Source organism: Pelobates fuscus, chromosome 2 (genome assembly GCF_036172605.1).
Source record: "Pelobates fuscus isolate aPelFus1 chromosome 2, aPelFus1.pri, whole genome shotgun sequence".
Classification (NCBI taxonomy): domain Eukaryota; kingdom Metazoa; phylum Chordata; class Amphibia; order Anura; family Pelobatidae; genus Pelobates; species Pelobates fuscus.
Window position 1 is genome coordinate 438,944,689 of NC_086318.1, and position 13,188 is coordinate 438,957,876.

The window sequence follows — 13,188 nt, forward strand, 5'->3', positions numbered from 1 at the left end:
AAAACACCTCTTAGACCATACCAAACTATTGACTTTCCAGGAACTACAGGCAAGCTACAAGATACCGAACTCATATGTCCTCTCCTATCTCCAACTATGGAGTGTACTTCACAATCAGATTCACCACTTGGGGACATCACCTACGGTCACTAAGAGTCATGTAGCATTGATGTACAAATGCTGCTGCACAACACCCATTATGCCCAAAGCCCTCTCACTACTGTTACGCCATACTGGATTATCTACCCCACCAAGAATTGTCTTTCGTTGCCCAATGGGCAAATGAATGAGACACAACCCTAGACACCAAACAATGTAAAAATATAATTCTTGCCCTGAATGGCCTAACTACATGCTACTCGCACATAGAAGTGCATAGAAAACTAATATATAGGTGGTACTTCACTCCCAGTCGCCTACACAAGATCTTTTCGACAACACCAGCTACTTGCTGGAGGTGCGGTGTGGAGGAAGCCATCATGACGCATATATGGTGGTCTTGTCTCACCATGCAGGCATTATGTTCCCGGGTCCACTTACTTTTCCAAAAAATGCACCTAAGTGATATCCCGGTCACTGCAACGACCTGTCTTTTCCTCTCATTCCTGCCACTTACCCCAATAGCAAGCAGAAAATTGGCAGCCTATATCGTATTGGCAGCACGCAATCACATAGCATCCTCATAAAAAAACAGACACTGCTTATAGAGAAGATCTAACATTACTATATATATATGACTCAATGAGTGACATCTTACTAATACATGGCAACCCCAACACACTCTAAACACCCTTGGAAACCCTGTTTAGAATATAGGGAATAATACAGGAACCAAACTCCTCACCTATCCCCACAAAGTGAGTGAACTGTGCTTCATTAAACACTCAAACAGGTCATCACGTTAAAAGTGAGTTATCACCCTCCCTTTGCCTTCCTCCTCTTCTTTCTGTCCCCAAGTTACCCTGTTACCACCGTTAGAAGATACACAAACAAACATTAAGGGAAAAGAAACTGCACAGCCACTCATGTCTACATTTATGTATACCTACCATTAGGTAAAGAAAACATACTATTCATGTCGATGATACATGTGCTTGGCGGAGATGTACCGTGTATGCTTCACCCTTTTTGTATTGCACTATATATGTTCCCCTCTTCCTTTCTGTACCACCTCTTTTTTTTACTTGAAAAAAATCAATAAACTTCTATTGAAAAAAAAACAAAAGCAGTAGCTCGTTTCTGTAACCACATGATAACACCCATATAGTATAGAAAAGGTAAAAGACAAACCTCCCTACAATAACACTGTGTATGGTGGTTACATACGCATGTATTTATGATATAAGTGAAGGTATTGGAGTTGGTGCTCTCCCACACAGCTGTCAGACTTGGAAAGCAAACTGCTAGATTTGCTGATTGCCACTCCTCCACAAATCTAACCAGAGGGAAATAAAAATAGGCATTTTTATAGAGCAAATTACTGGCTCTGATTTCAGTTGACCATGTAATTGTTTTGTTAGGAATCCACTGCTTCAAAACAGATGGGAGGGGTTCACAGCTTTCAATCCAGTTTGGCCATTAAGGGTCATTTAAAGAGATACAAAATAACAGTAACAATTATGAGCTGTGCACATCAACCAACACAATCCAAACTGTTTTACTTCTATCTGCCATTTAACATCTTACATATTAACTATTAGCATGTCTTTGATTAGTTACACTCCTGTAGGTGCAGAGCAGTAAAGGCTTCACACCTGACTAGACCATATCTCCCATGTGTCCCTGTTTAGGTGGGACAGTCCCTATTTTACAACCAAATCCCTCTGTCCCTCTTTTCTATCCTTTCTATCCTAATGTCTCTCTTTTCTAGGAGCTCCATATTGTTAATGTGTCTGAGTGTATAACAGAGCTCCTAATGCTCTAGTCGGTGGTGTATTCTGGTTTTGTGCGAGTGCCTTGACAGCCTCACGCTAGATACAGCGCTGGCTATAGTGTCACTAACACTATCTGATGTTTGAAGGATTAAAAACCCTTTTTTCATTGACCTTTTTTTAGTGCCGAGTCTCCCACAATGCTGGCTAGGTCTCCTCCTTTCACAAAGTTCAGAGAGTGTAGCAGGAATCAAGGGAGTATTGTGATATAGCAATCTCCACAGTGAATGTAGTTCTCCAATACCCAAACATGAGCCAAGACTTCATGAAGGGGTAAACAAATCTCAATTTAATGGGAGCCACACTTGGCCTTTTATGACAATCCCCATGCAAGGGGTACGCCTACATGAACCTTGTTGGGGACTCCAACACAAAGACACAGACCAATAAGAACAGTGATTATATACCCGACACTCCCATAACAAACATACAATCCCTCCTCCCTGCTTGGGAGATAATTGGATCAGTAACTGTACTAATTCTAATCCAATTATCTCCAAGCACAGAATATTTTCTTTTTTTTTCCTTAATATTTATTTTGGTTGTGACAGATAATATTACGCAGTTGTTGTAACAGTGTTACGGCTTACGCAGAAGCCATTGTTAGCATGGTATTGCTGTGTCGGTTCGTGCGCTCTCTGCAATATCATGTACTGTCACTTTTCAATTTTATAACATCATTAAAACACTAAAAACAAGCAAAAAAAAAAGAGGTATAGAAGAAGAAAAACATACTTTTTTTTTTTTTTTTTTTAAAACACCCCAAACGTACCATAAAAATGCATAAAAACCCCACAAGTATTACATCCCCTGATAGCCCTGATCTGGATGACCAACATATCCAAAAATCACCCAGATCAGTTCAGGGGTTCAGGAATTTCCTGAAAGTCATTTATTTGACCGACTGACCATAGCTGAAAATAGTTCCATAGAAGTGCCGCTGGAGGACCAACCGGGAACCGCAAGGTTTTCGTGCCGAAAATAGTTCCAGGGCATTTGCTGCTAAGTCCCCCTGAAGTCTATTCGCGGTTTTCGGCCATGCGAACAAGATGGCCGCCACCTTGTGGTCGGCATTAGGAATTGCAGCCACCCAGACGAACACTTAGACCACTGTGGTGGAAATTACAACAATGTATCAATTAAGCTTAACAAGCTCCAGGGTGGTCTCCGGTTCATGCCGCTGTTTGGTAAACGAACCATATAGTCCCAATTGTACAAACAGAGCCTGTATTTTAGCCAGGTATATTGCAGGGGCCATAGTCACAGGGTATGAGGTTGGCAAACAGGCCCCCCCGAAAACCAGTTATTTTCGTCACACTAGGCTTGACCACACTTCCACACACACCCAGAACAGCCAGCACCTTGGCCTCACCTCCACTCACAATCAGAACAGCCCTGTTCCTGGCCTTACTCCCCCCCTTACACCCAGAACAGCCCTGCCCCTGGCTCTCTCCCCCACTCACACTCAGAACAGAAACCCACTTCCTCATAAAAGCGTATCAATTAAACTGTTAATAGCTCCCGACTGATTCCTCTCTTGCAACTGTCATTATTCCAATACTATCTTTATCTTTTGTGTAACTTTACCCCACTCCTGTAAGCTCATTGAGCAGGGCCCTTAACCCCTCTGTTCCTGTGTGTCCAACTTGTCTGGTTACAAATACATGTCTGTTCGTCCACCCATTGTAAAGCGCTGCGGAATTTGATGGCGCTATATAAATAATAACATAATAATAATAATCCATGGGCATCCCCCCCCCACTCACACCCAGAACACCCCTGGCCACACCCCTACTCACACTTAGAACAGCCCCGTCCCTGGCCATACCCCCCACTCACACCCAGAACAGCTCTGCCCCTGGCCATACCTCCACTCACTCCCCTACAATTAAAGTGTCCCCCTCTTTCCATTTTAAATGCTAGACTCATAGGATTCTTTTTGTGGTCCCATAAAATGATGATTTTCTTGGCATTTACTTTCTAGAGCAGTTGCTGCTGCCTCGGCTGCAGATCCCTTAATTAATGGATTGATTAGTGTTCTGCATGGCATTCTCCATCCATCTATTACTGTCTCAGTGTTCTGCATGGCATTCTCCATCAATCTAGTACTGTCTCAGTGTTCTGCATGGCATTATCCATCAATCTAGTACTGTCTCAGTGTTCTGCATGGCATTATCCATCCATCTAGTACTGTCTCAGTGTTCTGCATGGTATTATCCATCAATCTATTACTGTCTCAATGTTCTGCATGGTATTATCCATCAATCTATTACTGTCTCAGTGTTCTGCGTGGCATTATCCATCAATCTATTACTGTCTCAGTGTTCTGCATGGCATTCTCCATCAATCTAGTACTGTCTCAGTGTTCTGCATGACATTATCCATCAATCTAGTACTGTCTCAGTGTTCTGCATCGCATTATCCATCCATCTAGTACTGTCTCAGTGTTCTGCATGGTATTATCCATCAATCTATTACTGTCTCAGTGTTCTGCATGGTATTATCCATCAATCTATTACTGTCTCAGTGTTCTGCATGGCATTATCCATCAATCTATTACTGTCTCAGTGTTCTGCATAGCATTATCCATCCATCTAGTACTGTTTCAGTGTTCTGCATGGCATTATCCATCCATCTAGTACTGTCTCAGTGTTCTGCATGGTATTATCCATCAATCTATTACTGTCTCGGTGTTCTGCATGGCATTCTCCATCAATCTATTACTGTCTCAGTGTTCTGCATGGCATTCTCCATCAATCTATTAATGTCTCAGTGTTCTGCGTGGCATTCTCCATCAATCTATTACTGTCTCAGTGTTCTGCGTGACATTCTCCATCAATCTATTACTGTCTCGGTGTTCTGCATGGCATTATCCATCAATCTATCACTGTCTCAGTGTTCTGCGTGGCATTATCAATCAATCTAGTACTGTGCCAGTGTTCTGCATGGCATTATCCATCAATCTATTACTATCTCAGTGTTCTACTTGGCATTATCCATCAATCTATTACTGTCTCAGTGTTCTGCATGGCATTATCCATCAATCTAGTACTGTGTCAGTGTTCTGCATGGCATTATCCATCAATCTATTAATGTCTCAGTGTTCTGCGTGGCATTATCCATCAATCTATTACTGTCTCAGTGTTCTGCGTGGCATTATCCATCAATCTATTACTGTCTCCGTGTTCTGCATGGCATTCTCCATCAATCTATTACTGTCTCAGTGTTCTGCATGGCATTATCCATCAATCTATCACTGTCTCAGTGTTCTGCATGGCATTATCCATCAATCTATTACTGTCTCAGTGTTCTGCGTGGCATTATCCATCAATCTATTACTGTCTCAGTGTTCTGCGTGGCATTATCCATCAATCTATTACTCTCTCAGTGTTCTGCGTGGCATTATCCATCAATCTATTACTGTCTCAGTGTTCTGCATGGCATTATCCATCAATCTATTACTGTCTCAGTGTTCTGCATGGCATTCTCCATCAATCTATTACTGTCTCGGTGTTCTGCATGTCATTATCCATCAATCTAGTACTGTCTCGGTGTTCTGCATGGCATTCTCCATCAATCTATTACTGTCTCAGTGTTCTGCATGGCATTATCCATCAATCTATTACTGTCTCGGTGTTCTGCATGGCATTATCCATCAATCTATCACTGTCTCAGTGTTCTACGTGGCATTATCAATCAATCTAGTACTGTGTCAGTGTTCTGCATGGCATTTATCCATCAATCTATTACTGTCTCAGTGTTCTGCATGGCATTCTCCATCAATCTATTACTGTCTCAGTGTTCTGCATGGCATTATCCATCAATCTAGTACTGTGTCAGTGTTCTGCTTGGCATTATCCATCAATCTATTAATGTCTCCGTGTTCTGCGTGGCATTATCCATCAATTTATCACTGTCTCAGTGTTCTGCATTGCATTATCCATCCATCTAGTACTGTCTCAGTGTTCTGCATGGCATTATCCATCAATCTATCACTGTCTCAGTGTTCTGCGTGGCATTATCAATCAATCTATTACGTTCTGCGTGGCATTATCCATCAATCTATTACTGTCTCAGTGTTCTGCATGGCATTATCCATCAATCTATTACTGTCTCAGTGTTCTGCATGGCATTATCCATCAATCTATCACTGTCTCCGTCTTCTGCATGGCATTCTCCATCAATCTATTACTGTCTCGGTGTTCTGCATGGCATTATCCATCAATCTAGTACTGTCTCGGTGTTCTGCATGGCATTCTCCATCAATCTATTACCGTCTCAGTGTTCTGCATGGCATTATCCATCAATCAATTACTGTCTCGGTGTTCTGCATGGCATTATCCATCAATCTATCACTGTCTCAGTGTTCTGCGTGGCATTATCAATCAATCTAGTACTGTGTCAGTGTTCTGCATATCGTCCCATATCCCTGCTCCCTTACTCATCAAAGCTTTTGGAAAGACTTGTCTTTACCCGTGTGTCTCACTTCCTTAATTCCAACTCTCTCCTTGACCCTCTTCAGTCTGGCTTCCGCCCTCTCCACTCTACTGAGACCGCTCTTATCAAAGTGACTAATGACCTAATCTCCGCTAAATCCAAAGGTCACTACTCCATATTAATTCTCCTTGACCTCTCTGCTGCCTTTGACACAGTTGATCATGCTCTCCTCCTTCAAACTCTTCAATCACTCGGTCTCTGTGACTCTGTCCTCTCTTGGTTTTCCTCCTATCTCTCCCAACGCTCATTTAGTGTCTCCTTTTCCAAGGATACCTCCTCCCCTCGCCCTGTCTCGGTTGGAGTTCCCCAAGACTCTGTCCTTGGTCCCCTTCTATTTTCTCTTTATACTGCCTCTCTTGGAAAACTTATTGCCTCTTTTGGATTCAACTACCACCTGTACGCTGATGGCACTCAGATATACCTCTCCTCACCGGACCTCTCCCCGGCCGTCCTGCAACGTGTCACTGCTTGCCTCTCTTCCATCTCTGACTGGATGTCGTCACGCTTTCTCAAACTTAACCTCTCTAAAACTGAACTCCTTGTCTTTCCTCCTCCTAATACTGATCCTCCTCTCTCACTCTCCCTTCAAGTCAGTGATATCCACATAAGTCCATCCCTACAAGCGCGCTGTCTTGGCGTCATACTTGACTCTGGTCTCACCTTTGAGTCTCACATCCAGTTTGTTGCCAAGTCCTGTAGGTTCCAACTCAAAAACATAGCCCGCATCCGCCCCTTTCTTACGCAAGATGCTACAAAGGAGCTTGTCCATGCTCTAGTAACTTCCCGCATGGATTACTGTAACCCTCTCCTGATTGGTCTCCCCAAAAGCCGCACTGCCCCGCTACAGTCTGTAATGAATGCTGCAGCTAGACTGATTTTCCTATCCAGTCGGTCCTCTCACACCTCGCCCCTCTGCCAGTCCTTACATTGGCTCCCTGTATCCTATAGGAGTCAATTCAAAGTGCTAACCCATACTTTAAAGCACTGAACAATTCCAGCCCCTCTTATATCTCTTCACTGATCCAGAGGTATGCCCCTCCTCGTACCCTCCGCTCTGCCCGCGACCACCTCCTGACCGCTGCTCGCACCCGTACGGCCAACTCACGCTTGCAGGACCTCTCACGGGCGGCTCCTCTCCTATGGAATAACTTGCCTACTGCCATCAGACTCTCCCCTAGTCTTCAATCATTTAAGAAGGGCCTTAAATCCCATCTCTTCAGGAAAGCGTATGGCTTCCCAGAGTAATCTCTCCCTTACATACCTGTCTCTTGCTCTCCTATGGGATAGTGCTTTGCTCTCTCCTCCAGCTCTGCTTCACTCCTACTTGATATTTCCTATCCTAATGTTTCTAATACCCCACCTCCTATAGACTGTAAGCTCATTTGAGCAGGGTCCTCTTCAACCTATTATTCCTGTAAGTTTTCTTGTAATTGTCTTATTTATTGTTACATCCCCCCCCTCTCAAAATATTGTAAAGCGCTACGGAATCTGTTGGCACTATATAAATGGCAATAATAATAATAATAATAATCTAGTACTATGTCAGTGTTCTGCATGGCATTATCCATCAATCTATTAATGTCTCAGTGTTCTGCATGGCATTCTCCATCAATCTATTACTGTCTCAGTGTTCTCCATGGCATTATCCATCAATCTATTACTGTCTCAGTGTTCTGCATGGCATTATCCATCAATCTATTACTGTCTGTGTTCTGCATGGCATTATCCATCAATCTATTACTGTCTCAGTGTTCTGCATGGCATTCTCCATCAATCTATCACTGTCTCAGTGTTCTGCATGGCATTATCCATCAATCTATCACTGTCTCAGTGTTCTGCATGGCATTATCCATCAATCTATTACTGTCTCAGTGTTCTGCATGGCATTATCCATCAATCTATTACTGTCTCAGTGTTCTGCATGGCATTATCCATCAATCTATTACTGTCTCTGTGTTCTGCATGGCATTATCCATCAATCTATTACTGTCTCAGTGTTCTGCATGGCATTATCCATCAATCTATTACTGTCTCAGTGTTCTGCGTGGCATTCTCCATCAATCTATTACTGTCTCTGTGTTCTGCATGGCATTATCCATCAATCTATTACTGTCTCAGTGTTCTGCATGGCATTATCCATCAATCTATTACTGTCTCAGTGTTCTGCATGGCATTATCCATCAACCTAGTACTGTCTCAGTGTTCTGCATGGCATTCTCCATCAATCTATTACTGTCTCAGTGTTCTGCATGGCATTATCCATCAATCTATTACTGTCTCAGTGTTCTGCGTGGTATTATCCATCAATCTATTACTGTCTCAGTATTCTGCATGGCATTATCCATCAATCTATTACTGTCTCTGTGTTCTGCATGGCATTATCCATCAATCTATTACTGTCTCAGTGTTCTGCATGGCATTATCCATCAATCTATTACTGTCTCTGTGTTCTGCATGGCATTATCCATCAATCTATTACTGTCTCAGTGTTCTGCATGGCATTCTCCATCAATCTATTACTGTCTCTGTGTTCTGCATGGCATTATCCATCAATCTATTACTGTCTCAGTGTTCTGCATGGCATTATCCATCAATCTATTACTGTCTCAGTGTTCTGCATGGCATTATCCATCAACCTAGTACTGTCTCAGTGTTCTGCATGGCATTCTCCATCAATCTATTACTGTCTCAGTGTTCTGCATGGCATTCTCCATCCATCTAGTACTGTCTCAGTGTTCTGCATGGCATTATCCATCAATCTATTACTGTATCTGTGTTCTGCATGGCATTATCCATCAATCTATTACTGTCTCAGTGTTCTGCATGGCATTTTCCATCAATCTATTACTGTCTCAGTGTTCTGCATGGCATTCTCCATCAATCTATTACTGTCTCAGTGTTCTGCATGGCATTCTCCATCCATCTAGTACTGTCTCAGTGTTCTGCATGGCATTATCCATCAATCTATTACTGTATCTGTGTTCTGCATGGCATTATCCATCAATCTATTACTGTCTCAGTGTTCTGCATGGCATTTTCCATCAATCTAGTACTGTCTCAGTAATCTGCATGGCATTATCCATCAATCTATTACTGTCTCAGTGTTCTGCATTGCATTATCCATCCATCTAGTACTGTCTCAGTGTTCTGCATGGCATTATCCATCAATCTATCACTGTCTCAGTGTTCTGCGTGGCATTATCAATCAATCTATTACGTTCTGCGTGGCATTATCCATCAATCTATTACTGTCTCAGTGTTCTGCATGGCATTATCCATCAATCTATTACTGTCTCCGTCTTCTGCATGGCATTCTCCATCAATCTATTACTGTCTCGGTGTTCTGAATGGCATTATCCATCAATCTAGTACTGTCTCGGTGTTCTGCATGGCATTCTCCATCAATCTATTACTGTCTCGGTGTTCTGCATGGCATTATCCATCAATCTATCACTGTCTCAGTGTTCTGCGTGGCATTATCCATCAATCTAGTACTGTGTCAGTGTTCTGCATATCGTCCCATATCCCTGCTCCCTTACTCATCAAAGCTTTTGGAAAGACTTGTCTTTACCCGTGTGTCTCACTTCCTTAATTCCAACTCTCTCCTTGACCCTCTTCAGTCTGGCTTCCGCCCTCTCCACTCTACTGAGACCGCTCTTATCAAAGTGACTAATGACCTAATCTCCGCTAAATCCAAAGGTCACTACTCCATATTAATTCTCCTTGACCTCTCTGCTGCCTTTGACACAGTTGATCATGCTCTCCTCCTTCAAACTCTTCAATCACTCGGTCTCTGTGACTCTGTCCTCTCTTGGTTTTCCTCCTATCTCTCCCAACGCTCATTTAGTGTCTCCTTTTCCAAGGATACCTCCTCCCCTCGCCCTGTCTCGGTTGGAGTTCCCCAAGGCTCTGTCCTTGGTCCCCTTCTATTTTCTCTTTATACTGCCTCTCTTGGGAAACTTATTGCCTCTTTTGGATTCAACTACCACCTGTACGCTGATGACACTCAGATATACCTCTCCTCACCGGACCTCTCCCCGGCCGTCCTGCAACGTGTCACTGCTTGCCTCTTTTCCATCTCTGACTGGATGTCGTCACGCTTTCTCAAACTTAACCTCTCTAAAACTGAACTCCTTGTCTTTCCTCCTCCTAATACTGATCCTCCTCTCTCACTCTCCCTTCAAGTCAGTGATATCCACATAAGTCCATCCCTACAAGCGCGCTGTCTTGGCGTCATACTTGACTCTGGTCTCACCTTTGAGTCTCACATCCAGTTTGTTGCCAAGTCCTGTAGGTTCCAACTCAAAAACATAGCCCGCATCCGCCCCTTTCTTACGCAAGATGCTACAAAGGAGCTTGTCCATGCTCTAGTAATTTCCCGCATGGATTACTGTAACCCTCTCCTGATTGGTCTCCCCAAAAGCCGTACTGCCCCGCTACAGTCTGTAATGAATGCTGCAGCTAGACTGATTTTCCTATCCAGTCGGTCCTCTCACACCTCGCCCCTCTGCCAGTCCTTACATTGGCTCCCTGTATCCTATAGGAGTCAATTCAAAGTGCTAACCCATACATTTAAAGCACTGAACAATTTCAGCCCCTCTTATATCTCTTCACTGATCCAGAGGTATGCCCCTCCTCGTACCCTCCGCTCTGCCCGCGACCACCTCCTGACCGCTGCTCGCACCCGTACGGCCAACTCACGCTTGCAGGACCTCTCACGGGCGGCTCCTCTCCTATGGAATAACTTGCCTACTGCCATCAGACTCTCCCCTAGTCTTCAATCATTTAAGAAGGGCCTTAAATCCCATCTCTTCAGGAAAGCGTATGGCCTCCCAGAGTAATCTCTCCCTTACATACCTGTCTCTTGCTCTCCTATGGGATAGTGCTTTGCTCTCTCCTCCAGCTCTGCTTCACTCCTACTTGATATTTCCTATCCTAATGTTTCTAATACCCCACCTCCTATAGACTGTAAGCTCATTTGAGCAGGGTCCTCTTCAACCTATTATTCCTGTAAGTTTTCTTGTAATTGTCTTATTTATTGTTACATCCCCCCCCTCTCAAAATATTGTAAAGCGCTACGGAATCTGTTGGCACTATATAAATGGCAATAATAATAATAATAATAATCTAGTACTATGTCAGTGTTCTGCATGGCATTATCCATCAATCTATTAATGTCTCAGTGTTCTGCATGGCATTCTCCATCAATCTATTACTGTCTCAGTGTTCTCCATGGCATTATCCATCAATCTATTACTGTCTCAGTGTTCTGCATGGCATTATCCATCAATCTATTACTGTCTGTGTTCTGCATGGCATTATCCATCAATCTATTACTGTCTCAGTGTTCTGCATGGCATTCTCCATCAATCTATCACTGTCTCAGTGTTCTGCATGGCATTATCCATCAATCTATCACTGTCTCAGTGTTCTGCATGGCATTATCCATCAATCTAGTACTGCCTCAGTGTTCTGCGTGGTATTATCCATCAATCTATTACTGTCTCGGTGTTCTGCATGGCATTATCCATCAATCTATTACTGTCTCTGTGTTCTGCATGGCATTATCCATCAATCTATTACTGTCTCAGTGTTCTGCATGGCATTATCCATCAATCTATTACTGTCTCAGTGTTCTGCGTGGCATTCTCCATCAATCTATTACTGTCTCAGTGTTCTGCATGGCATTATCCATCAATCTATTACTGTCTCAGTGTTCTGCATGGCATTATCCATCAATCTATTACTGTCTCAGTGTTCTGCATGGCATTATCCATCAATCTAGTACTGTCTCAGTGTTCTGCATGGCATTATCCATCAATCTATTACTGTCTCAGTGTTCTGCATGGCATTATCCATCAATCTAGTACTGTCTCAGTGTTCTGCATGGCATTCTCCATCAATCTATTACTGTCTCAGTGTTCTGCATGGCATTCTCCATCCATCTAGTACTGTCTCAGTGTTCTGCATGGCATTATCCATCAATCTATTACTGTATCTGTGTTCTGCATGGCATTATCCATCAATCTATTACTGTCTCAGTGTTCTGCATGGCATTTTCCATCAATCTAGTACTGTCTCAGTAATCTGCGTGGTATTATCCATCAATCTATTACTGTCTCAGTGTTGACAAGTAGTGACAGTTTCCTTAATGCCACTTCATATGACAGGCTTGCAGTTGAACCGTTTGTGACCTAGAATGGCAAGCTGTGGATTTCAGAATGGTTAATTCCACCAGCCATTGCAATATGTCTTCCTTAATATGTCCTTATTATATTGATGACACAGAGCTCTGTGTAACACTCAGTCTCAGTAAACACTGGACTCCTGCACATCTCGCAGTGTACGAGCTGTGAATAGTTCTACTTGGCATGAGGGCTCATTTAGATTCTATTGTTGTCCTTTTTCTGCATTGATTAACATACCTTTATTTATAACCTGGATGAAAGTGCTGTATGTCTAAGACAGACTCATACTGAAAGAGAATTGTTAATTTCCAGGATCTTTAGAATAATATTCTCTTATCCATATATTTAACAAATCTGTGTTTGTGAGGTTTGAAAAAGGAATACCGGTAAATGTAGAAACCCACAATGCTGGGCACCTGTCAATCACTGTTATAAGCTCCGCCCTTTGTGGAATCATTCAGCATATATAGAGGAATAAAACCAGAAACATTGTATCTTTCTCCTCTTGGAATGCAATATGTGCCCTGGTGTGCCAGGACTGAACTGGATTGTGATGGCAGTTGCTGTATCTT

The 13,188-nt window shown here is 42.9% G+C and overlaps 1 protein-coding gene across 1 annotated transcript in view; it reads left to right on the forward strand.

The window, feature by feature from the left end:
* Positions 1-13,188, forward strand: part of KIF6 (kinesin family member 6) — a 274,702-nt gene that overhangs the window by 92,173 nt on the left and 169,341 nt on the right. The gene's annotated exons all lie outside the window — the stretch shown is intronic.